This window comes from Pinus tabuliformis, chromosome 1_2 (genome assembly GCF_031772625.1).
Source record: "Pinus tabuliformis cultivar Carrire ecotype Pingquan chromosome 1_2, CPIR1, whole genome shotgun sequence".
Taxonomy (NCBI): Eukaryota; Viridiplantae; Streptophyta; class Pinopsida; order Pinales; family Pinaceae; genus Pinus; species Pinus tabuliformis.
This window is the reverse complement of record NC_142298.1, coordinates 122,533,257-122,560,325: the sequence shown is the minus strand read 5'-3', so window position 1 is coordinate 122,560,325 and position 27,069 is coordinate 122,533,257.

Genomic DNA, 27,069 nt, shown 5'->3' with positions numbered 1-27,069 from the left:
GTTTCCTGTCCTTGCTGCTTCCTAATGATTTTAGGGATTGTATTTGGATTTTCAAAAACAGTTGGTGAATTGGGGTCAGGATTTGACCTTGTATATCGCAGATTCTTCTTGGGAGCCAGCTTGTGAACTTGTTTTTGAGTATGTTTTTGGGGTATTTGTGTGTCTACAAGGGCCAGACAAGATTTTGGAATGACTGTGTATATCTTAAAGCTAGCATGAAAATTGACTGAAGCAGCTTTTAAGAAATGTACAGAAATTAGAAAATCCTGAGGAACTCCCCAGTGGAGTCGCCAATTATGTTAACTCTTAGGTTGTTCCCTTTGACTCCCAAGGGAATACGGCCGAGGTAACCACTAACCAATCTTTGGGTCACAAGTTCTAGCCTACCTATGACCAGAGAGGGCTCTCTCTTTATGCTTTAGCTTTGTTTGTGTAGAATTTTTAGGCTAGCTATGATGCTCAAGGTTTGTTTTTGGACTTGGTTGGATGATGATTTCAGTCAAGATATATATGTGCTCACTAGAATGTTCTAGGCCATTGGGCATGGAGTCAGTGGTCCTTTAGTTCTTTGGTGTGCTGTGTTGATACAATAGTGATGCTGCAGGGCTGGATAAGTGTCTGAGGAACAACGCTTTGAAATTGTGATTAAGTGTGATGTATCCAGTTCATGAAAGGCAGTTAAGAATCTTCCAATAAACTGATATGCAAAAGAAGTGAGAATATTATTTAGAAGCAGTGAAGAATTTATAGATAACATTCACCTTTATAGAATTAATGAAAAACATGAGCATTTAAGAATTCATGTCCATAGTTAATTCTGAAGAAAACATTTACAACAATAAAAGATTGAGCACAGGGTGTAACCAAACATATCCTGCACTATCCCTTTTCTCTATTGCTAGATTTAGTGAAACATGAGCATGAGTTAATAACATAAGAAGACAAAACAGAGATTAAGAAAAACTTATTATTCCATCAGACAGCACAAGAATTCTGCAACAGCACGCATGTCATCAGCAAGACATAAAATTTTCAGGAAATCACTGAGCTGGTCCAGCCCTTTGTATTAGATAATATGAAAGTATACAATACATTTGCCTCAAAGTGAAAATCACCAACCCCTCATGCGTCGCTAAGGGGGGTATATATACAAAATTTACATGAGAAAAATATCAAAGAAATGAGTTAATGGCTCATTAATGTTATGCCAACTCCTGGAGCCTTGTAGCTGAGAAAGTTAATGCTGTAATAACTCTTCAGTGCTTTAGCTGTCCAAAATTGTCAGAAACTGTTGACTTGGTGGCTGTTGGAGTCGGCTGAGGGTACGTTGTCCAAAATTTGCGTATCTTCTTATCCTTTGGGCTAGCTGTCGTTCTCCATGTGCTGAGTCACCTTTCAGCTACTTTAAATGCCAACTTTATTCTGTTGTTTGTCTTCTAGTGAGTTGGAGCTGGCAATGACCGAACAACTGGAGATATCATGGTAGAATTTGAAGCATTGCCTGCCACCAATCCTCCTTGGGCAACTGATGTCTTCGAATTTTTACTAAAGTTTCATCGGCCTCTGTATATCTGTAAAAATTTGGAGGAATTTCAAAAAGGTCCTTTACCTCATTTCCAATAAAAAGCAGGCCTTCAAGTTTATTGTATAGGCTCTATCCTGTTGGAGGCCCTGTTTCCTCAGAAGTACTGCCAGATGCAGTGATTTGGTTTTCAATATAAGTTGCCATTTTGTTGGTATACTGCTCTCTGGAGATCAGTCTTCCTACACCGCTTAGTAGGCTGGGCAGTCCTTTTGCTTGCAGTGCTGCCATTTTGAGTTGGTATTCATCCACCTCAGCCTGTATTTCATAGCACTTCCTCTCCACAGTTTGTACATGATTCCTGAGAGTGAGTACATTCTTAGCTATGAGGACAGCCTCTGTTCTGTTGACTATGCCAATGGCTGCCAGTTCCTCCTTTTCTTGTCTGTTCAAAAAGTCTATCATTCTATTGGCCTAGTCAGGCCTGTTTCCCAGCGCTGTCTTGGCCCTTTGAATCTCTGTCTGTGCCTGGCCAATTAAATCCATCTCCTCATGTATGGTTTTAATTGACTTCCATTGCTTAGTGATGGATTGGTCAATTTTGGCCCATAGAATCCTTTTTATTTCAGCCATGGTGCTTTCCAGATTCAGCTCTTTCTCCAAGGCTTTTATTCTTTCCTTTAGGTCCTTTATTTCTCTGCCTTGTTCTGCCACAGTTATTTTTGATTTGTCATATTTGGCATCTAATTCTGCCAATTTTTCCTTGGCCTGTTTTATTTCATTTGCCTGGAGCTCCATTTCTTTAACGGCCTTAGTCAATTCTTCCACGCTTGTGCTAGAATCTGGAGTTGTTGTTGTTGCTGCTGCTTCTGTTCTGGGAGCCACTGCTGCCTCTGTAGTTGTTGCAGTGGTTGAAGTAGTTGGAGGAGCTTGGGATGTAGATTCTCCCTGTTTATCTTGTAATGTCCCTTCAAGCTCTTTCTCCAAATCGAGGACCTTCTGGTTTAGCTGCATTATGAGGTCCAGTTGCTCATCAACATGTTTTTCCTTTTGTAGCTCTGCTGTTTGAGGGTGCTCTGTGGGCAGCAGCTATAACCTCTTCTTTAATGCATTGAGGTCATCCTCCTTTTTTTTCATAAGGGCCCTTACACCCTTTGGATCCTTAGGATCATGTCCTAGGTCGATAATAATGTCCTCAAGTGATTTTATTCTGTTGTCTTTGGCTAGGGAGGACATTCTTTCAAAATCCAACTGAGTGTTGGTATTTTTTAGTGACTCTTTTAGTTCATGGGCCATGGTTGCCCTGTCCACCAAGGTTGCATAGACCATTTCTCCAGTCTTTTTATGGAGTTCAATTTGGTCCATGGGATGGATGTCTTTGGCTAAGACCTCCACCCTTGTATTCACATAATCTGCCGCTGATTTTGGATGGGGCACTGTAGGTTTGAAATGGCTGAGGATCATTTTCTCCTCTTGAATGTCATATACAGACATTAGCCTTTCTTTTTGGGCTGGTGTTGCATTTAGAAATTGTTTATAACCCTCCACCCTCAGCAAGTCATTCTATGCCTTTATTTGCTTGAAAGAAGCCTTAGTGCTTTTGGGCTTCTTGCTCTGCTGAGAGGAGGAGGACACCTCCAAACCAAGTTGTAATCCTTGCTCCTGCTGAAAGGAGCTTGTACCTGTATGTTGGCTGCCCTCCCTGTCTTTCCTTGAACTGTCAAGGACTTCTTCAGTGATGTCTTCTACCTCTGGGGAGTCAACCCTTTGCCTTTTGGTCTGGGGTTGTTGGGAGGATCCACTAGTAGGAGTGGACTCTTCTCTGTCTCTTTTCGTACCCCTCTCCTCCTGTGCTGGGGTCTGCAAAATTGGAGCAGTTGGTGGCTCAGTTTGTGGAGGGGGAGTCTGCTCTTTTTGCTGCTCATTTAAAAGGGAAAGCTTTTCTTTCACGGTTTCTTCTTCAACACCCATTATTCCTTTCCCTTTGTCTGTACCTGGTGCTGCTGTAGAAGGTGCCTGTGTGGCTGGTGCAGTTCTTGAGGCCGAGGTCCCTTCTCCTGCTGAGTGCGGCCGTTTGAAGGGTACCTGCTGCACAGAATCTAGGTCAAGAGTATTTTCCAATTCCTTGACATTCTTTTGCATTATCTCTTCTTCAGTTAATTTTTCAATTAAAGTATCCTGCTGATATTCTTGTTGGTTGGCAGATTTTTCAATGTGTGGATATTTGCAATGCTTATAACCTAGTAGCCTGTACCTGACTCTTCTAGCAGTAATGAAGCCTTCAGGGTCGTAAGGGACCCACCGGAAACTGTGTGATAGCTTGTATTTGTCTTTGAGGATTAGGTCAACATCTTCCTATCCTTCTTTTTTATTCATGATGAAGGGGCCCACCTGGTGCTTGAACTTGAGATGGGCTTTCTTTTTGGAGCTGTGAAAGTGAGTGAGGTCAGAGTGAATTAACTGCCTATAATACTCCAAGGCAAATATCCTCATAGGCACATATTTTGGGAGCCTGTATGGACAGAGCTCACAGCCATAGACTTTGATGACTGTATGATCCTCATATAGGTACCAATCACCTATTTTGTAATTCTTGGAGAGCTACAGGACTTTCTGTATTTCAATTGATATTCTGGGAGGAGGGGACCTCATCAATAAACAAGAGACGAGGTATACAAATTGGTCAATAAATTCACAGTAGGAATAGGGTGAATTTTGAACTTCGTGAAAGACAGATGTCCAGAAGATAACAAATCTTCTTTCCCCTTTATAATCTAGCTTTTTGATGTAGCATGGAAAAACCTCGGACTGATAGTACATGAAAAGGTGGTAGATATAGGATGAGTACTTGAAGACGCCCTGTCTGTCTACTTTGCACAACTGATCATGAATCTTGTTAGCTATGAACTTGGCAAAGTTATATTTGCGGGCAGGGGGTTGGCCTAGGCTGTAAGCAGCTAGCAATACCGGCATTGTTTCATCCACATGTTCACTGGTTCTGTATCCCAATACATAAGCAATCATGTCGAGCAATAGTCTGCCTACCTCAGTAAAATAGACATCCAAGTAGGGAGGTGGCCCTGTGGGCTGGCATTCAAGTCTCATAAATGTCCTGGTGATCTTCTGAATATCCTCACTGGTCATCTTGGCACCAGTGTCCAGCAGATAATTCATGGAAAAAGCTAACAACAACTCAGTTTGATCAAAGTAGATCATCTTATTGATGGATTCAGGATTAATGTGAAAGAGGATGCTCCCAGATGGAGACTTAATAGCTCTCTGCTGTACATCATAATTTTCAGCACATAGGCGAATAATCTCAGGGAAAACATTGACAGAGGGGAGACAGTAGTATGGTAGATTTTACTCCCATATCCCATATGTATCCTGGCCATTCAGGTAGTCATCTCTTAATTCCCTGAAGGTCTGCAAAAAGTCCCTGTTACCCACAAAGTTTTCGATGAGGTAGTCCCTGTTAGCAAGAGGCAAGGACTCCAGGTCCTTATTTGGTGCATTTATAGGAGCAACATTGAGGGCTGTGGGTGCAGGAGCAGCCATTGTGTAGTCTGAATCTGAACCAGGTGAGTGCAATGGTTTGCAAGGTTCCCAAAGCTTAAGTGACAGGTTTACTGTAGATAAAGCTTGAAATTTTCTTCAAAGTGGAATAAGCAGGCTTGGCAGACCTGTCTCTGTTGTTTTTTGGTAAATTCACAGGGATTGTGAATTGATGAGGATGGTTGCAGAGGGTGTGCGGGCTTCAATTTGGTGACATGCAGACTTGGGCCTCCACCCGGCAAAAGGGAACAATGCCGGGCAACTCGGGGCTAAATTTGTAATTTTGAAGCTGCAAATTATTTTTTGAATGTCAAATTCTTGGAGCTGGGGCAATGTGGGTTGATTTAATTGAAAATTAAGTAGTAGACAGTGTGTAATTTAGGATTTGAGCGATGCTTATTGGATAATTCGCATAGAAATGGCATGCATAGGGGTGAAACAAGGAACTTGCGGTGAATACCTGGAAAGATAGCACTGAACGTCCTTGGGCCGAGCAGGGGGAGCTCACTGCAGCTGGATTGATAAGTTATAGCAGCCGCAACTTTGAATTTGATGACTTGGAGGCAATTTCGCTGCGAACACGTTAACAGTGGTTGCGTCCCTTTCGGTCGAAAATGACAACAAACGGCTAGTTTGGCTGTTTTTAACGACAAATTTGGGCAAAAGGGTCATTGGCGCTTTTTCCGCTAATGACGTCAGCATGACGTCATGGCGGGCCCGAGGTACGGAGGGTGACGTGGACGCCGAACTGGAGGCCAGCGTGGACAGACATGGTGGCGAGCGGAGAACAGTGGCAGGGGGACGTGGAGGGCCACGCGGTGCGGGGGTGGGCGGAGGTCGCGCAACGTCATGGTGACGTGTAGTTGACGTAGTAGGGGAGCTGGTAAACGGGGAGGTGGTAAGAGGTCTCCCCGCACCACCTTTGCGCAAAGGCGGTATCGGGGAGGGGGGCCCCGAACAACCCCGCTGCATGCCACGCGTCCTGGGTACGGCCCCCAATACCGCCATTCCCCGGACGTTAAAGGGCGACGGGTCGGGATTTGGGATTGACCGCCCACCGTTGGATCGGGGGCGGCGGACGATCAATGGTTGGCGGGTATTCTTGATGAAGGCGCAGTTTCGGGTTGGGTCCCGCCCAACTATTAAAATATTCAATTTAATATTTGTGGCGCGGGACCATAGGTTTTGGGTTTCGCGTGGGTTTTTTCGGGGTATGGATTAATCTGTGGGGGGAGAGAGGGTTTAAAGTGGGTTTTTTTAGAGGGAAAGGGGCCTTTTGTGGAATTTTTCGGAAAGAGGGGAGATGATGGATTAGGGGGAGGTTATTACTCTAACCAGAGGTTAGAGTGATCCCATGACAGGGTTGACCATAGTCCCTGGTGGACTAATGTCTCCCTTAACAAATTTATTTAGCTATAGTGCTAACGAGGGGGGGATATTTATACATGTTTAGGGGTTTATACACCATGGTGTTATAATAGCAGGGGAAGGGAAACATAAGGGATTTAGTGTAGATACAGTCAGTAGTTAGTACTGGGGGGGAATGAGAATGGGAAATGGTGCTTACTAAGTTTTTTAGGAATCAAACTTAGTCAGGGAGTAGATCAAAATGAAAAGAATTTTTACACAAGAAATGTGGCTTCTTTTCAAAGAAAGAAGTCATTTATGACATCAAATTTGTATAAATGAAGAGCACAAAGAGGACTGGTCAGGCAGATCCTGCAGTCCTCATGGGAGGTTAGTAAGAAACTTTGAAGGGAATGAGGGAAGTTAGTGATGACTTTAGCACTTTGCCACTTAGGCCATTGCTCTTGCCTTTCCTGCTGATGGCCACTCTGATTTACTCTAAATGATGTACTTGGATTTAGCTTTCTGCAACCTTCCACTGCCTACCCTGCCTATTTCCTAGCAGTTTTTGTTACTTCAAGGAGGGTGCATTTGGACTTGCAAACCCTTAGGTGCCTTTTCTTTTCCTTTGGCTTTTCTTTTGATTTTCTATCTAAGGCTATCCTTATTGCTTCCAAGGCCCCAAATTAAAGAGTTGGGAACTTTCTTTCTCTACCTAACTACTTTGTCTGCCAAGATTGAACTGTTTGGACAGACTTCTTTCTCTAATCTATAACAAAAAATTGAAACATGGCCTGACCCAGATTAGGCTGTTGGATCATCCATTGGGAGATAGGGCAACATCAACCAAATGTAAATGTGTGTCTCCCATCAGAATATGAGATCTTTGCATTCCCAAAGTAGATCATATTGGCACTTCCCATGCCAATCATGAAAAATGAAAGCTATTGGTATAGGTAGCTAACAGATAGTTTTCATATTGATCTTCTAGTGGGTGCTGGTGGTCATGCACATCGACTCTCAACTACATGTTCAGCTCCAGATGGCCTTGATTTTTGTCTTCACCTTGGTGAGTGTGTTGAATGGGTTGGATCACGTCCATGCACACAATGACATGCACGCTGCTGAATCCCTTGCATGTGATCAACAACATTGCTCACCATGTCTTCTCTGTGCCAGCTGCTGGGATAGATCTATAACTTGTACGGGCACAATTTCATCTGTGAGTGCATGTTGCACCCCCTGCTATTCCTGTTACTACTGCAACTCATTCGCCTATCTGTGCAGCTTCATGTTCTTCCTTGAGTTGTTGCTTCAACACATTCAACTCCTTATTTGTTCCATTCTCTATCTTCACACGATCTTCATGTCGTGTTGTCACCTCATAGATTGAGTCTCTAAAGTTCATTTCATTGTCAGTGGATTTGCTTGAGCTCGCAACTTTGTTTCGCCTCTCTATTGTCAAAAACCTTCCTCTTGCATTCGTTGCATTCGGTATGCCGCCTTTAGCTACTATTCATGATGTTGTTTCTTGTGATGCTACTGCTATTATATTTTGTTGTCCTTGCCTACAAACAACTTGATCTCTTCATGGGTAGGAAACTTCATAGACACTTGATCAATTGCATCCACAAGTTTTCTCTGAAAGGTGTCTTCATCTCTGCTCTCCTAGAAACCATTGTACCTATACTACTGAGAGGCAGATGAACACTTGCAATTCTTGGAGACATGGCAACACTCATGGCAAGCAATATATCAGTCGAAAACCAAAATGAACTTGAGAACTGACTTGCATCATACTTGTGTGACTGATCATGAAGGTTGCATAATTTCGGCTGGGAGGCCAGGAGATTGACTTGTAAGACTGCACAAGGCATAATCTGGGCTGCTTGGAGACTAACTAATTCCTGTAACTATGCAATACATAGTCCAGTATGGCTGCTGATTGTTGGAATTGTGCATTGTGCAATCTCAGCTGGAAATGGTTGCAAGCTCAATGACTAAATCGTGCAATTTTCTGGGCTAGTAGTCACTATCCCTCAGAAATGCGCAAAGCTATCCTCGAGGATAGTGGTTGGAAAGAAATGTTCATTTTTGGAGAGGAAGATAGAGCCTTCCTTCCCTAGATTGTGCAATGTTGTCTTAGTGTAGGCAGAGTCTGGGCCAAGGTTGGCCAGACCCGCTGACTAGAAACTGAAAGTGAATGTGAATACAAATGCATGGCCATACTGAGTGTAAGAATGAGTGTATGATCGTGCATGAAAATGGTGAATGATAGATTCAGAAAACGAAACAACATGCATGTGGCTGAGGCGAGTCATCGAATCAACGACTGTTCGTGAAAAATAGTTTCATGCATGTGACAGCGGTGAGATGTTGACGAAAAATGAAATGGTGCTAGTAAAAGCTAGAATGTATCAAAATTACAGCAAGCGCTCACTGAAATCAAGCAGACCATGTTCATGCAAAGAAAAATACAAAAAGTGCCAGAAATGCAACACAAATCATTGTAAGCAGGCTTACCCCAAAATGACTAAGCTGAGTGTGCCGACAACTCCTAGATGTGATGTGGGATGCCATAGATGCAAGGTTGATGTGAGGAATGAGCTCTGCGACATTCGGTTGATGAGTTTTGATAACATTGAGGTTGTGACGTGCATGCCACAAATATAGGGAAATTGACACTTGGTGGGAGGTTTCTGAAATGATCCTTGCATATAACATCCGACTTCCCAAAAATAGATCCCTGAAAAAAGGGATGCCTTTGCATGCTGCCTTGGGAGAAGCAGCCCATGTACGCAAGTCTGTTTTGCTCAGTCCCAGAGGGAAATGGTCAACTCAGTTGCATATGAAAGAGGTTTTTTAGCTGTTGGGAGAAAATGCGGATTTCTGGATGGGAACGAGGCTGGCTGCCGAGGAGATTTACACAATTTCTAGGCAGAGCAGCTGACTGTTGCCCAGATTTGTGCAAATTTTGGGCTGAGCTGGGGAAAATTGCGAAATTTGCATTGTGAGGGTTGACTACCAGAATTGGGCAATTTTGGAGCCCAACAAGCTACCAGTTAGGATTGCGCAATTTCTGGAGGGAAAGTTGGTTTCCCTCCAGAGTTTTGAAATTTCTCCAGGGAGATGCTCATCTTATAGCTAGACTAAGTCCGAATGATCAGCCTGTGAGGGGAATGCATCAAGCTGTGGTAGACAGGTTGTCTTTGCACAAGAAAAACACTAAAGCTTGTGTACTTGACGAAGCAAGACATGCCATTGTGAAGGTTGGGAGGGAGGCTCCAAAATGAAGTTGAGGCAAAAATTTTGAGGGTGGTTGTAGCCACTACGAAACAACACTAAGCAGTGTCATCTACGCTCAATGATAATCCCAAGAACAAATTTTCAATGCAATGTAATCTAATGCAATGGGAAAAGTAAACTTTGAGATGAAAGCTAAGCAAATGAAACTGCGATTTCTTTTATGGTTCTCAAAATAACTAATAATGCTTCAGTCAATAAAAAATCAATATTCCTTCCACACATACAAGTAGAAAATAGTAAATTCAATTGACCTAACAACTAAGGACTTAACCAAAATTCACTTTCACTACTTCGAACAATGGGATGGGCTTTTGCAACCCAATAAGAATCAACCAAAATAATGGAAAATTCTATGTACACAGAGCAGGAGAACACTTGAGAGATCAACACACACTAAAAATTTTTGATAAAAACCCTCAAATAGATCTCATTTTTTGGATCAACGCTACTTTTATGGTGAAAATCCATGCTGATAAGGTGGATCAACACTACTTTTATTGTCAAAACCCATGCTGACAGGATGACAGGGTCTTCAGCGTGACTATAATGAGAAAACTTTGCACTGACAGCACGACTATTTTTTATAAAACTTGTGGTGAGCGAGAAATACTTGGGAAAATGAGGAGAAATCCAAAGAGAGATCTATACTTGACCCTCTAAAGAATGTACTACTCAGAATGCAGACCCAAAATGGACCTAAGTTACAGATCACTAGGAGGTTGGCCAAACTAATAAAAGATAAAAAACATAAAAAGGAAGTTTGAAGGGTTATAAGCTCCCCAGCGGAGTCACCATATTGTTGAGAAGGCAATCCTTTCTGCAAACAGAAATGTTCCTTCTAGTCCTATGGGAGAATCTAGCAACAAACTAGACAAATATGTGCAAACTTTCCTAGTTTATAATAGAAAACACAAAGGAGGATAGATGACCTACCTCACTCTGATTCTAACAACCGTTGATGTCATCCTCGATCTTCTTGCTTCTAAGTTCAATCCTCTCTACGTCGTTGTGGATTAATACATGCAAGGAAGATCATTGAACAAAGACAAAAAAGGCATACATAGCATAATTCATTCTAACATAAACTATGTGACAAATGAAGGAGTATCACAATAAATTAGTATGATTTACACAATTATGGAAAGAGAACGCATAATGTATTATTAATAGAAAGTAAGGGAAGCATACAACCACTTAAGCCTTAATGTTGGAAGCCTCCTTTGGATGAGTTTCCAGGTCCTACCCAAGACCTTGAAGAACTCCTTTCTCCTTAGAAAAATGAGCAGGAGCTAGGCTGATCCGGATTTAAACAGGAATGCAACAAATTACAGAGATAACCATAAATACAGAGATGAGATAACCATAAGTACAGAGATGCAGTGGAAATAATACTTCATTTCATTAATATAAAATACTAAAATATGCTTGAAACAACAATGGAAATAAACCAGCTAGGGAGATGGTAGCTTATCTTTGAGAAGAGATGTGGCAGCTACATGGCTTTGAACTATGTTACAATGAGGCTCGAAGGCCTACTTATTGTTGAGAAACAATGGAAATCACTTAACATCCCAAAACCTAACCCTAGAAGATGAAACACCAAATTGTGGGCCCCGTTTTGTGTAAGTTGGTACATCAACTTCCCAGGGTTGTAACTTTGGCACCCGATCTTCGTTTGACGCGTACAATAGCTCGTTAGAATGATCTATCCAAGCACTACAACTTTGGTAAGAGAAACATAGGTCCATGGACCGATGTTGCTCCTAGATTTCCCCAAAAACGTCGTTTAGGGCCTCAAAACGACTCTGGAAGTTCAGGACCCGAAAAACTGATAAAAATAGTAAATTGTGCTACAATTACGAAAACTGAAAAAAATGAAAGAGACAGTTGTGGGGGTCCAAATGGGATAGGTGGGTGGCCACCAACATCCACCTGGATCATTCCTCCCCCCTTAGGAATCAATGGTCCCCATTGCGTTGAGTTCCTCCATCTGCTGAACCTGGTCCCTGGTGAGCTATTCTGCAATATCGAATGTGTCCATTAATGGTGGGAAGCATGGTCGAGGGTGGTACACATTGAACACTTGGTGCAGAAGAATGTTGTGCTCCAAAGCATTGTTTCCCACAACCTTGGCAATGCTATAAGGACCATGTCGGAGTGGTCTGAGCTTCTGATGGGCTCTTGTAAGGCGTTCTTTCTACATATGTAACCAAAATTTGTCACCCACTTGAAACTTGTGTTGTTCCCTTGTGGGTGAGGAGAAGTTGTTCCTATGTTCTTTCATGACCGTATCCCTATATTGTTGCTGCTGCATGGACAAGCCCTTCAATGGGGTCATGGATGTGATGACAATCTTCCCTTGACTTTGGGAGCGAACCAGATGAAAAATGAATTTCCTAGTCTGGGAGATGATCCTGATACATTTCTTAGTAGAGATCAAAGAGGTGGCGGTAGGTGGGGCTACCTCCAGTATCCTGTATAATGAGTTCCCCAAAGTAATAATGACATCGTGAGGTCTTGACCTGTACACAACATTTCACCTCCACAAGTATGGCTAATCGAATAGTACATCACAAACATCCAGAGGTGAAACATCACACAATACCTCAACTGTGAAGGGTTTGATGCTGTAGGGAAGGTGACACTACTGGTGAACTCAGAGATCTTGTCCTTGGTGAAGCCACCCGACACTGTATGGTTGTGGGTGTGGTGTAGTCAGTAGGCCCAACCACTTAACGACCTCTGTTGAAATGAGGTTCTTTTGGCTGCCACTATCAACAATGAATTGCAGCGGCGAACCCTTTGTTAGAAAATTATATATTACAGAGCAATGGAACACATAGAATATTGCAGATATATAAACACAATAAAATGCATAAAACCAGAGAGACACAGACATATGTGGTTCACCCAGTTTGGGCTACGTCCACCCCGAATAGCCAGTCCTTCCTTTCTATTATCCAGCAAAAAGAAGAGACAAAACCTACAGCAGATCCGCTGTAATATCCTCTGTTTTCTCTCATAGTCTCGCCTCTCTATTTCTCACTCAGAGAATACACATCTATTACACAACCTCAATACAATGCCCTCATACATGGAGAGGAGTTTCCTTCTAGGGAAAAAAACCCTAAACTAAACATAAGTTCTACTGTTAGATCATCCACCTAATGAACAACCCAGATTGACTAGAAATTAATATACTTTTACAAGGCTATTTTACATCTATTTTCAGCTTTGGGGGCGCTGCCCCCAGAACCCCCACCAGGGTACCGCTGGCCCCCGGACCCCCCAAACGCCCGCGGGGAGGACAAGTCCCCACCGCACCCCCCTGCATGGAGGGGTGTATAATCTTCCTGGGGTATACATCTAGCTGAAACCTTTGAAGATAATCAGGCTCCACACCCAACAATCTCCCACTTGGAGACTGATTATAGCAACTCCACCGTTGCTCCATTTGCTAGATAATGACTCCTCTATGGACTTGGTTGTTCCTCAACTTCTTCATCATACTTGAAGGCCAATTGAAACTAAGAAGATTCTCAGTTTCTCTCTGGTTACAACTTTTGTTAACATATCTGTAGGATTCTGGCTAGTGTGTATCTTTTCCAGCTTCAACTGTCCATCTTCCCAACGTTGACCGTATGAAATGGTACTTGAGTTGTATATGCTTAGTCTTGGAATGAAATGCAGAGTTCTTTGAAAGATGTATGGCAATCTGGCTGTCACTGTATAAACTACGTAACTCCTGCTTCTACCCAATTCATCCAGAAACCTTTGTAACCAAATCATTTCTTTACTAGCCTCTGTAGCAGCAACATACTCTGCTTCTGTTGTTGAAAGTGCACCAACACTTTAGATTTTTGAAACCCAACTGACAGTTATTCCACCTACAGTAAATACATATCTTGTAGTGCTCCTCCTATTATCTCTGTCACCTGCCATATCTGCATCAACATATCCCTATAGAGAAATGTTTGAACCACCAAAGCATAATGTTTGATTTGTGGTACCTTTCAAATATTTTAGAATCCATTTCACTGCCATCCAATGTTCCTTTCCTGAATTGTTCATGTACCTACTTACAACTCCCACTGCATGTTCAATATCAAGCATTGTGCAGATCATTGCATACATTAAGCTTCCAACTGCTGATGCATATGGAACTTTAGACATATAATCCATGCCTTCTTGGGTCTTTGGGCACATTTCCTTATTAAGTTTGAAATGGATAGAAAAAGGTGTACTAACTGGTTTTCCATTGTGCATATTAAAACTTTTCATCACCTTTTGTATGTACTCATTCTGAGACAATGTTAATTTGCGATTTTTCCTGTCTCTAGTTATTCTCATACCAAGGATTTGTTTTGCAGCTCCCAAATCCTTCATTGCAACTGAATTTGCCAATTTTCTTTTGAGCACATTTATTTCCTGCATGTTATACCCTGCAACAAGCATGTCATCCACATACAATAACAATATAATATAGCTACCATCATTTTTCTTTTTAAGATAAAGAAAATGATTAGAGTGACATCTAGTATAACCTTGTTTAGACATAAACTTGTCAAATTTTAGATACCACTACCTTGGAGCCTGTTTTAAGCCATACAAGCTCTTCTTCAACCTGCACAATAGTTTCTCCTTCCCTTTCACCTCATATCCTTGTGGCTGCTGCATATATATCTCTTCTTCCAAATCCCCATGGAGAAAGGTTGTCTTTACATCTAACTGCTCAAGATACAAATCTTCAACTACTACTAGACTTAAAATAGTTGTAATTGAAGTCATTTTTACAACATGAGAAAATATTTCATCAAAATCAATGCCTTTCTTCTGTGCAAACCCATTCACCACAAGTCTAGCTTTGTACCTTTGTTTTCCTCCATCTTCTTCCTTTAGCCTGTAAACCCATTTATTCCTCAATGAAATTTTTCCTACAGGCAACTTGACTAAGTCCCAAGTCTGGTTATGCATTAAGGAGTCCATCTCTTCTTCCATGGCTAGCTCCCACTTCTTCCTGCTTTCAACCTGCATTGCTTCTTCATAACATTCAGGTTCACTAGAATCAGTCAACAATAAATAATATAATGAAGGAGAGTATCGTTCATGGGGTATAATTATCCTGGTAGATCTCGTAACACCACATTTAGGTGTTTGGGGTGCCTGTTGTTGTAGTGGTTGTTGTTGTTGTGGTTGTTGATTATTATTATTTTCAGGCACCTTTACTTTTTCAGTGATCTCATCAAGAACTGTGTATTCCTTGTTTTCTTTTTCCTGTTTCTTTTCCTACAATTGATTCTTATACAAGACCTTTTCATTGAATATTACATCTCTGCTCCTTATGATTTTGTGATTTTCATAATCATATAAGCGATAACCAAATTCATTAACACCATATCCAATAAAGGTACATTTCTATGATTTTTCCTCAAGATTTGTTCTATTTTCTTTATTAATATGGACAAAGGCCTCACAACCAAAAGGCTTTAAAAAAGAGTAGTTTACCTTTTTACCTGTCCATGCTTCCTCTGGAACACCACCATCCAAGGAACTTGAAGGCCCTCTATTTATTAGATAAAGAACAGTAACTACAACATCTACCCAAAATTGTAAAGGAAATCCTACATGCAATCTCATGCACCTTGCACGCTCCATGATTGTTCTATTCATCCTTTCTGACACCATTTTCTTGTGGTGTTCTTGGGACTGTCTTCTCTCTGCAAATTCCATGCTTTGAATAGTACCTATCAAACTCTTTGCTGCAATGTTCACCTCCATTGTCTCATCTGAGACACTTCAATTTCTTTCCTGTCTCAATCTCAACCAAAGCTTTCCATTTCTTGAAAGTATCAAATACATCAAATTTATTCTTAATATAATAAATCCAAGTTTTTCTAGTTGCATCATCAAAAAATGTAACATAATAATGAGATCCATTGAGAGATGATACCTGAGCAGGTCCCCATACATCTGTATGCACAAGCTCTAATTTTTCACTCTTATTTTCTTTCCCAAATATGAGAAATCTGACTCTCTTATGTTTTCCATAAATGCAATTCTCATAGAAGACCAAATCAAAATTATTCAAACCTGGCAACAAATTCCTTGAGTGAAGGATCTTCATCCCCTTCTCACTCATGTGTCCAAGCCTATGATGCTATAATGTTGCATCTGCTCCTTTGGAAGTTAAAGCATTAACAGAGTTAGAAATACCATTGCATAAATACAATGTACCAAGATTTTCACCTTTTGCTATTACCAGTGCTCCTTTGGTGACCTTCCAAGCTTTATCTGTGAAAGTTGTCACACAACCTTCACTTCCTAATTGCCCTGTTGAAATCAGATTTTTCTTCAGATCTGGAACATGCCTTACCTCCTTTAGTAACCATTGGTTTCCATTCTTTTGTTTTACAAGAAACTTACCCATTCAAACAATTTTACGGGTTTATCATCACCCAAACTGACTTGTCCAAAATATCCTTGAACATAGTTATGAAAATATTTCTTATCAAGTGTGGCATGGAATGAGGCCACTGAATCTACCACCCAGGAATCGGTAATATTTTCGAAAGAAAGAATCAAAGCATATTGTAACACCTCACCTGTCACATTTGCTTCATGATTGTTTTCTTCCTGTGCATCTCCTTCTTTTCCCTTCCAAGATCTATAGTCTTTCTTTAGATGTCCTTTCTTTTAGCATTTCCAGCACACTATCCCTGATCTGGACTTGGATATGCCTTTCCTTGATTTACTGCGATATCCTGAGCTCTTTCCTCTTTCCATTTTTCTTCCCCTAGATTCTGCACTCAAAGCATTACCCAATGTCTTACCGGAGCTTTTCCGTCGCATTTCCTCGCTAAGGATAGCACCGACAACATCATCAAACTTTAAAGTACTAGATCTAGAAATAGAGTTACTAATGGCAATTATTTAACCATTCCAACTTTCTGGCAATGAGCACAAGAATAACAGAGCTCTAACTTCATCTTCAAAGTTTACCCCTACAGAAATTAACTGACTTGTAATAGTATTAAAATCATTTAAATGGTCTGCAACAGATCCACCTTCTGAGAACTTCATATTAAATAACCATTTCATAAGAAATACCTTGTTTGAGGCCGAGGGTTTTTCATATAGTTTCGCCAACGCCTTAATCAAATCCTCTGTCATTGTTTCCTTTGAAATGTTGAAGGCGACTGATGCTGCGGGGCACAACCGTACTATTCTTAGTGACTTTCTATTGAGAAGGTTCCATTCTTCATCTGTCATACCCATCGGCATATTTGTTTTTCCACCCAATGGTAGGTACAGATCTTTCTGATACAGATAATCTTCCATCTGCATCTTCCACAGTGAGAAGTTTTTCCCATTAAATTTCTCGACCCTAAACTTACCATCTTCCGCCATTGCTCCCACTCGAACCAGGAACCCTTCTCTCTTGCAAGTTTGTCAGCGAAATATACCTTCAGCTCTAATACCAGTTGTTAGAAAAATATTATATCTGACAGATAAATGCAAGACATATAATATGCGGAAAAACAAAAACACAATAAAATGCATAAAACTAGAGAGACACAGATATACGTGGTTCACCCAGTTTGGGCTACCTCCACCTCGAACAGCCAGTCCTTCCTTTCTATTATCCAACAAAATGAAGAGACACAACCTACAATAAATCCGCTATAATATCCTTTGTTTTCTCTCATAGTCTTGCCTCTCTATTTCTCGCTCAGAGAATACACATCTATTACACAGCCTCAATACAATGCCCTCATACAAAGAGAGGGGTTGCCTTCTAGGGAAAAAAACGCTAAACTAAACATAAGTTCTACCGTAAGATCATCTGCCTAATGAATGCCCTAGATTGACTAGAAATTACTATACCTTTACAAGGAAAATTCACATCTGTTTCTAGCTTCAGGGGCGCTACCCCTGAAACCCCCACTAGGGGACCGCTAGCCCCCGGACCCCTCAGCCAGGGGGATTGCCCCCTTGAACCCCTGCGGAGGGGAGAAGTCCCCCCCCTCCCCCCCCCCCCACACCCCCCCACGTGGAGGGGTGTATAATATTCTTGGGGTATACATCTGGCTGAAACCTTTGAATATAGAAGATAATCAGGCTCCACACCCAACACCCTTCACCCACATCTGTGAATGGAAAAGGCGCTCCACCTCCTCTGGATCTTTGAGCTCATTCTTTTGGCTCTTGGTGGTGGCAACAGTGACGTTGGGCTCTGCATCAATGATTTGCTTCCCTTTGCCATTCCCCTTGTTAGGTTCTGACTCAGGGTCAGAACATGCATCTGATTTTGAAGCCTTCAACTCGGCCACCAATGACTGCTTGGTCTAACACTCACTTGTGTTGTGAGTGGGGCTCTTGTGGAACTCACACCACTTTCCTGTTTTCTTCTTTGACTTCGTGGTGTTGTTCTTTTCTTGCGGCTTCAACAAGTTTTCTTGGGTCACCCTGCCTTAGCTTTGTCCTTTGGTCTTCTGTTTGAATTTTTGCTCAATTTTGACAACATATCGGTACGCTGTGTTGAGCGAAGAGATGTTTAGGAACTCCATCTCTTCTTGAATGTACCTGTGTAGGTAGTTGCGGTATTTGAGTACCAAATACAGCTCAGAACCCTTGATACCCAACTGTGTGCGAAGGGTATGAAAAATGTTTGTGAACTTCGGCACATCTCGGTCCCTTACCTGCCATAGTGTGGTCCACTTTATGTATTTGCCCTCATAGCTTTTGACAGGGTAGTAGTACTCCTTGATGGCATCTCAAAACAAATTCCAGGTCGGTGCGGCTGAAAATAGTGACCCATGCTTTCATCCTTCTACTTGCAGTAGGTTCCCCACCTGTCCTTGACATAGGGGGCTGCTTTGAGAAGAGAGAAAACAATCTTTTCCTGACTCAAAAATTCATGAACAGAAAAATACCCTTGTAGAAGAATAAACCATTTATCTATGGAATTTGTGTCTATCTAACCCTCGAAGATGGGGATTCCAAAATTAAATTGTACCTTAAAGGGTGTGTCATTTCTAGAGTAGTTTTTGAAATCCGATGCGTCACCTCTGGGTGGCCACTAAAGGATCTGGGCAAAGTTGTCCATCATCGCATTCCTTTGTCGCTCGAGGGCTTCTTCGAGCAAGATTTTGATAGGATCTCTTGCCCCCTCATCTTTATTTTCATTCACCATTAGAGGCCATGAGGATTTGTGAGGCTGTTCTTGCAAAGGTTCGACTAGTTCAAGCCCTAACTCCTTGTATCCTGACCTTGTTGGGGACATGTAAAGAAAAACAGAGAAAAAAACAAACCGCTCTGATACCACTGATCCAGATTGAAACAGGAATGCAAAAAATTACAGAGATCAACATAAATACAAAGATGAGATAACCATAAATACAGAGTTGCAGTGGAAATAATACTTCATTTCATTAATGTAAAATACTGAAATATGCTTGAAACAACAATGAAATAAACTAGCTAGGGCGATGGTAGCTTATCTCTGAGAAGAGATGTGGCCGCTACATGCCTCTGAACTATGTTGCAATGAAGCTCAAAGTCCTATTTATTGTTGAGAAACAATGTAAAACCCTTAACATCCCAAAACCTAACCCTAGAAGATGAAACGCCAAATTGTGGGCACCGTTTTGGGTAAGTTGGTAGATCAACTTCCCGGGGTCATAACTTTGGCACCCGATCTTCGTTTGACACATATAATAGCTCGTTAGAAAGATCTATCTAGGCACTACAACACTAGGAAGAGAAACATCAGTGCATGACCCTGTGTTACTCCCAGATTTCCCAAAAAATTTCGTTTAGGGCCTTAAAACGGTTCCGGAAGTTCAGGACCCAGAAAACTGCTAAAAATAGTAAATTGTGCTACAATTACAGAAACTGAAAAACTGAAATAGACAGTTGTGGGGGTCCAAATGGGATAGGTGGGTGGCCACCAACATCCACCTAGATCATAGGCATAACTTGAAATAGGAAGGCAACCAAGCAATAGCCAACCAGCAACTAACCAAAAGTAAATTTTAGGGATTTGATTTATATGGAAGGAGAGGGAGTTGATGATCGATAAAAGGAGGGAGAGGTTCCACATTTTAAGGGGAAGATCCATGGAAGTAGGATCACGAACCAGGAATGGGATGTCTCACTCTATTCCTCATTCAACGACAACCAACTCGCCATTCGTGAGACTTCTATTAGGAGAAGATTCTCTTCCTTTTTAGGGACAACTACTTGAATAGGGCTAGTGCAGATTTTCTATCAAAAGGCGCATTCCCAGTGCTAGTCACTAGTTAGAAAAAAGGTTAGCAGCGCGGGTTTTTCTACTAAAAGTAGCGTTGGACTTGCAAAACAAGGTTTTGGATAAGTTCTTTAGAATTTCTTCAAGGCAAGTCTTCGTCTTCCTTCAGGGACGCTTATGAACATGTTTCATGGTGAATACATTGTCTTTGATAGCTTTCGTCACTTTGTGACCCTTGCAACATTGACGACACAAAGTGCAACACTTAGGATATGAGATTGGGAGTGTGACAAATACTATATAACATGGAGCAGAGTTCCTTTTTGTGTGTCAAGATCCTGAAAAAATGAAACAAGTTACTCGTTAGATAGTTCCTTTTCTTGTGTCAATCTCGTTAAAAAATGAAACAAACTCTTATGAGTATAGTTCTTTTACTATGTCAACCTCATTAAAAAATGAAATAGGTTGCTATGAGCATAGTTATTTTCCTGTGTAAAGTTCATTAAACAATGAAACATATCCCCTTTCAATTAGAGTCTTTGATTAGACCTCGTAAATTCTGAGTCAAGTATTTCACTTGATCTCATAAATGAACCTTCATTCTTTCCACCTGTTAGTACCCAATAGTCTAGTTAGGTGGATGAGATGAAGCTTGGCGGGAATGTACCTCAAATTGAGTCATTATGCTGGGGGCATGCAAAACTTATTTGAAGCACAGTTTTCCTCTGTTTCTAGCTTGTGTAAAAATGAAACCACTCTCAAGCATAGTTTTTCTCATGTTTTAAGGTTGTGAACAAATGAAACCATATTCAACCAATTTCAAGCATAGTTTCCCATGTTTCAAGCTTCAGTAAAAATGAAACCATTATCATTTTATCCCTTGTGATTGCAATTTGTATCAGCTGTTTTTCCTAGATGATCCTTGGTTTTCTCATTCCATTGTCACCATCTGCTTGGTTGATCATGCACTTTCACTTGGTTTTTACCCTTTCCTGAGGAACAACTGTGATGAGTGGTTTTACTAGCTAGCCTCTTGACCTCTACATGTTTTGAGTAGTTCCATCATGACCGAAACTGGGTGCTACCCTTTATACCATTCATTCCTACAGGATGTCTCTTATTTCATCTCTTTTAAGAATCCCAAAATATGAAAATATTATTGATCACTTGTCTTTTCGAACTTGTAAAATTAAATGAAAAGGCGTCTACTGAATATAAGTTTAGCCCCTTTCCAGAATGAGATAGACTAGCTGCAAATAACGACTACCTTAGTCGAACATGGATATGAGGTTCTCTTGGGTATCGTTTTCTAACTTTTCGGATCTAAGGGACTACCTATGAAAAGGGACATCTGGAGTTTTCTTTTTCACCTCTTTTTCAAAATCTCTAAACATGAAAAAGATGTTGTTTTTTACCTTCTTTGGACTCATTTAAACATAAAACAATGATGGACTTGTCAAACATGACAAGGCCGAACCATTCCTTCTCAAGCTTCGATAAATATAATCAGAGGGATTCATCTGAAGGATGAGCTTATAGATCAAGCATATGTTACCCTCCTCAAGCTTGTTAAAAAATAAAAAGGGATTGACCAATATGGTTGGGAAATTGGGAAAATAAGTGATTCCATTTTTCTAATGGAAGCGAGTCGCTCTTGAACATGACACTCTTCCACTTCATCTCCATGGAAATTGGTTTAGGTAATCTACTTGTCTTTCGGTTATCATACCATTTTCAGAGCCTCCATTTCGGTTTTAGGTCAATTTTTCCAACTCGATTCAGTGTCGTCAGTGTGCTCAAAATAAGTCTTTCAGTTGATCTCCACTACTATACTCTTAAGCCCTCATTTCATGTTTGCCTTTTCTGATATAATTCCGTGTTAGTATCATTCTGATATTTCTGTCTCAATCATGATACCCATTTCGTGTCTTTGATGGGGGATACATCAAGGCCCTCTTGCAACGGGTCGCTTCTTGTCGACATGAACACATCATCTAGGAAGTTGACTTAGAAACACACCTTTGGTACCTTGGCGCTTGCATACAACAATGGAATTTTTTCTTGCTATTGATAATAGTTTTACATCAATGGCCTTTGACTAAAATATTATGTCGGGTGTTCTACATCAACTCATTTATTCACACCATACAGATTGTACTATAATACCTTGAAAGGCATTAACATCATCAGTGATTTCTCTCGTGTCTATTAATGACTTACATCATTGGCCAATAATTAGATGGTGTCTACCATGTTCGACTCTAGCTCATTGATTCACATGGTTAGACTCGTACATTGGTTGGTCGTGTGTACAAGATAGAAGACCCTAGATCTAGTTTTATCCATCTCGACTGCGATTTCAGGATTTATACAAAGATAATGTTTGATGTTTGTGATCGTATAGACAATCATCTAGTCACAGGTCCACCACTTGCATCTGTGGATGCGTATTTTGATCATTGTACATGTTATGTTAGGTTATGAGTTGAGTATGGGTATGCCTCCCTCAGCAAACAAAGATGTCATGTTGTAAATTTATTGTAATAGGGGAAGCTCACAAGTTGTCATTGATCCCGACTTATCACAAGGTAAAGCAATTCAATCATCAGTTATGATCTCTGACTTCACGCTTTAGGGGGAATTATGTTATAGGACATTTTGTCACATCCGATAAGTCAGCCTCCTAATGGGATCAATCAACATATTATGCCCCCTTGTCACCATCTTTCACAAATCCCTAAGCATGTTCCCCTCATCCCCAAGAGTTTCAGCTCTAAAATGCTTCATCTGAGCAAGTTTGAGGACCAACTCTCCCTATAAGCCTACTGGGGTGCGTTCACCTACAGGTTGCTCAACTATGGCCTGCATTAGTCACCACCAAGTTGCTTCCTTTTGCACCTACATTGGTTCTAGAAATTCGGTAGAATTGTCATGATTTCAAAAGTTTCCTGTTTGGGGAGTTTTTAGAATTTCTTTCAACTACTTACCTTCGATAAAATATTTGGATCCTATACTTCCCTACTTTGGAGTTTTCACCACTTATCCTTTCATCCTATCCCTCCATCAAAAGATGTATCTCTTACCCTATATTGGTAATTAGATAAGAACTCCCAACTTACCCTACTTATTTATATATTCCTAACCTTGTATATGGTTGGGGGTTGGATTTTGGAGAGTGATTACACCCTTATGCTTTTGTAGTGAGTGGTTATCACCTCATGCATTTAGGGTGATTGGAGGTTCATATTGTGACAAGGAATGGAAAAGTCAACAACTTGAAGGAGATCTTCTACAAAAACAACTGCTACTTATGGTTGTAATCTCCTTGCATCTATATTAATGAAAATAATTCATTGTTTTACTATATGTAATGTTGTTATTTCACTTATTTCAATACCATGTTGATCTATTGAATGAAGTACTTATATGATACTGCATAGATCTCATAGTTTCTGGGCTTGTGTTATCTGACAATGTAGGTTCTAATTTTGGAATTCAGAGTTGGAATTGGAGCTTCCAAGATAAAGAAGGAGTGGAGTGCGCACATCTAGAGAAGTGTTTTCTCACGGGAAAAAAAATATTTTGACTAAATGTTTGTAAGGATTCTATGTTTCTTAACATATGATACACAAAAATAATGCTTCGAGTGGTTTCCCTTGGGAAAATGGTGGTACAACACGTCCTTCCTTACTTCATAAAAAATGTTCTCATTTATGGAACTTTATGGGTATCATCTTCCATCCATCACATCACCCTTGAAAGGAACTATAAAGGCTAAAGGGACAAAGGACCAAATAGGGCACCGATAAGAGGTTGTCAAACTATTGAAGGACAACTTGGTTAATTTAAAAAATAGGATGAAACAACAAGCATATCAACATCGAAGTGAGAGGGTAAGGGTTGAGACTACAACCATATTAATGGATGCCCCTAAAGAAACAAAAGGGGAAAAAAAAATTAGCACCAAGGTATTATGGCCCCTATAAGGTGTACAATATTGGAAACATGGCTTATAAATTGGAGATACCTCCATATTGAAGTATACATCCATTTTTCTATGTTTCATATGAAAAATGTAATCACTAACAATATCATAGTCCATAATATTTTAAAAAAGATTAGTGAATAAGGGAAAATCATAATAGAACTAAAAATAATTATAGAAACAAGGATTAAATTATAAAAAATTGACAATACAATACTCATGAAATGGAAGAACCTACTAATGGAAATGGTAACATGGGAAGATGAGTTTTTCATGCAAAAATGTGCACATTTAGACAAGTGTTAAGGAAAATACTTCTTTGACGAGGAGGGGCATGTTGAAACCTATATAAGCACAATATTAACCCTAAGATCCCTTATTAGTACCCATATACTACATCTCTATTGTTATATTGTTATGTCAACTAGGATCTTTCATTGTACTATTTCTTAATAATTGTACCCTTCTTTTATACTTATACATACATACATACATACATACATATTTATACACACGCACACTAAGGAGACCTAGTCCTGTTATAAGAAAATATTTCATATTGTATTCATTGTATAAGGAAGTTTCACCCTTGAAAAACAATGTAATTGTTGGTTTTTTTTATCATTTTATTTTTATTTTTCATCTTAGTTTAAGTGCAATTTCGTGGACATCCAAGAAGCAACCCATTTTGATGATCTTATTTGTAGAAGTTGAATGCGTAGTAGCAAAAGTAACAACTTGTCAAGAATGTTGCTGATGAAGAGGATTGAATGATATTCAACAAGGATAGGAAAGTAAAGCTCTGGTTTATTACGATAACAATTCATCCATACCTTCGTTCAAGAATAACAATTGAAATAGAAAATAAAATACAGATACAAGATATCATTTTTCTAAGATATCTTATAAATAATGGTGATTTATATTTAGAATTTTGTAAGTCAACTGACAAATTTGTTGATATATTCACAAATCTATTGCGAATATATGTTTTCGAACTTAAGTAAAAAAATATAGTTGCTCTAAATATTGAAGCATTCAACAATCATAATTAAGGGGGAAAGCTACAAGTTGTAATTACTCCAACTAGTTATATAAATTTTTAGGATTGTCTTGTTTAGATCTATATTAAATTTGGATTCTTCTACTGAAGAAATCTATAGAAGAGCTTAGCTTTATACTGTCAAAAACATGTTATTTATATCACTCTTAGAGAATTTATTTAGAATTGTATCAATTGTATCAATTATATCTGGATTGCAAAGTAATGAAAATAATAAGGTATGGTAACGATTCATGAGACATAGCTAATTTTTTTGATTGTATGCATTTGTTTAGGATGTAGTTAATAATTTTTTCCATTTAATAAGAATATAGATGTCTATGAATAAATGCATAAAATGGTGGTGAAGCAATATGAAGACACACACTACTAGGGAAATTTTGGTTGGTGTCTATTTCAAGAAAGCAATGAGAGGTCACTGAAATAGATGAAATTTTTCCAAGTAGGGCCAAAACGGATGTATATAGTTTATTTTCTAAGCACCATAAATCACCCAAAGGTTACCTATGTAAGCCAAAAATAATATGGAGAGAATATGTTAGGGAGCTGGAATTTATAAGGAAGATGAGGAGAAGGAGAATGGACATGTGATGCATATAAATGGAACTAGAGATTTTTTCTAAATATTTGAAATATCTCTATGTGTATTTATAAATAAAAGATAAAATTCATCAATAATAAAAGGTTTTAATTGATAAAATATTATTTTATGAGTATACAATTTTCATTTTACAACCATGAGTGAAGCTATAGGGAATATTTGTTGGTATTTTCCATCATGTATTGTTTCTCTAGTTTTTCTTATGTGTATCACACTTTTATGTATTCGTTCTTTCTTTAAAATTCAAATAATAAATGGAGAAACGTGGGATATAATGAAAAAAAATGTGTACATATTTTTGGACATGTTGTGAAAAGGATCAATTTAAGCACCAATGAGATGGAGGAGATTGTGTATGGAAACCCTTGAAGAACAATCCTGAGATGGGGAGATTTATCCTGAAACTTTCACAAGCTTTGTTATGCTACAAAGATGTAATTTCTTTTATAGTGAGTACTAACGTGCATTCCTTTTTTTTTGTTTGCTTCTTGTGTAGGAACGAATGCATTATTAGATAAGAAAAATGTAGGAGGAAATAATGTGAGTGGAGTAAGGAATTTTTTAGGTTAGATATGTGGCATGCCACCATGACTTTTACATAGCCACATCCCCATTTGATCTACTTGCATTGATCAATATTCATTGGGACTTAAAGACCTCAAATCCCATAGATCCACCTAGAGAAATGAAATATTCTCAAAAAATGATCCAATTAATAGAAGCGAGATAATACCAAAGGCTTCTTTTAAGGATTATCATATGTTAGAGATAATTACTCCTCATAAATTCTAGCTAGAATCATATTTTATTGAAGTTTACATAGATTCTAAATTAAGGAACAACTAATCACACATGTGTAAGATAATATTAACATACCTATTATTCACATTTTTGGGTACATGTTTAATCATGTATCCTCCATGAATTTAATTCAATCAATTTGAGTTAGACAACTATGATTCTATTATGTTGTATGTGGCATTCTCATGAGTTACTTTGTAAGTGTTGAAGTATGGTTTCCTCTTCTATCCCTACAAAGTGGTATCAGAGCTAGAGGAACCATTTTTATCAAAGAAGTAATATATCATAGCCAATTTGCCAAGGGAGTTTTGAGCAACCTTTGTTGTTTAAGTAGGAAGCCACAACCATCGCTAGAGGAGACCATCATTTAATACTCTATCATTTCAATTTATATATCTCTTGCATCTCTGGATCGAGTTTAGGAAGAGCTAAAATTATGGTCAACCACTACTATCGTGTCATGAGCTTCTCTACCAAGGTGAGCCAAAGAGTTAAAATTTCCTTACCACAAATCCTAGTTGCCATTGAGGTGGATCACCTCCTTTCTCATCTTTTGTTTCTCCCAATATGTAGCCATCGTCTAATGTTTGTAGAAAATTGTTAAACACCAAATAGACTTTTTCATGTAAAAATTATTACT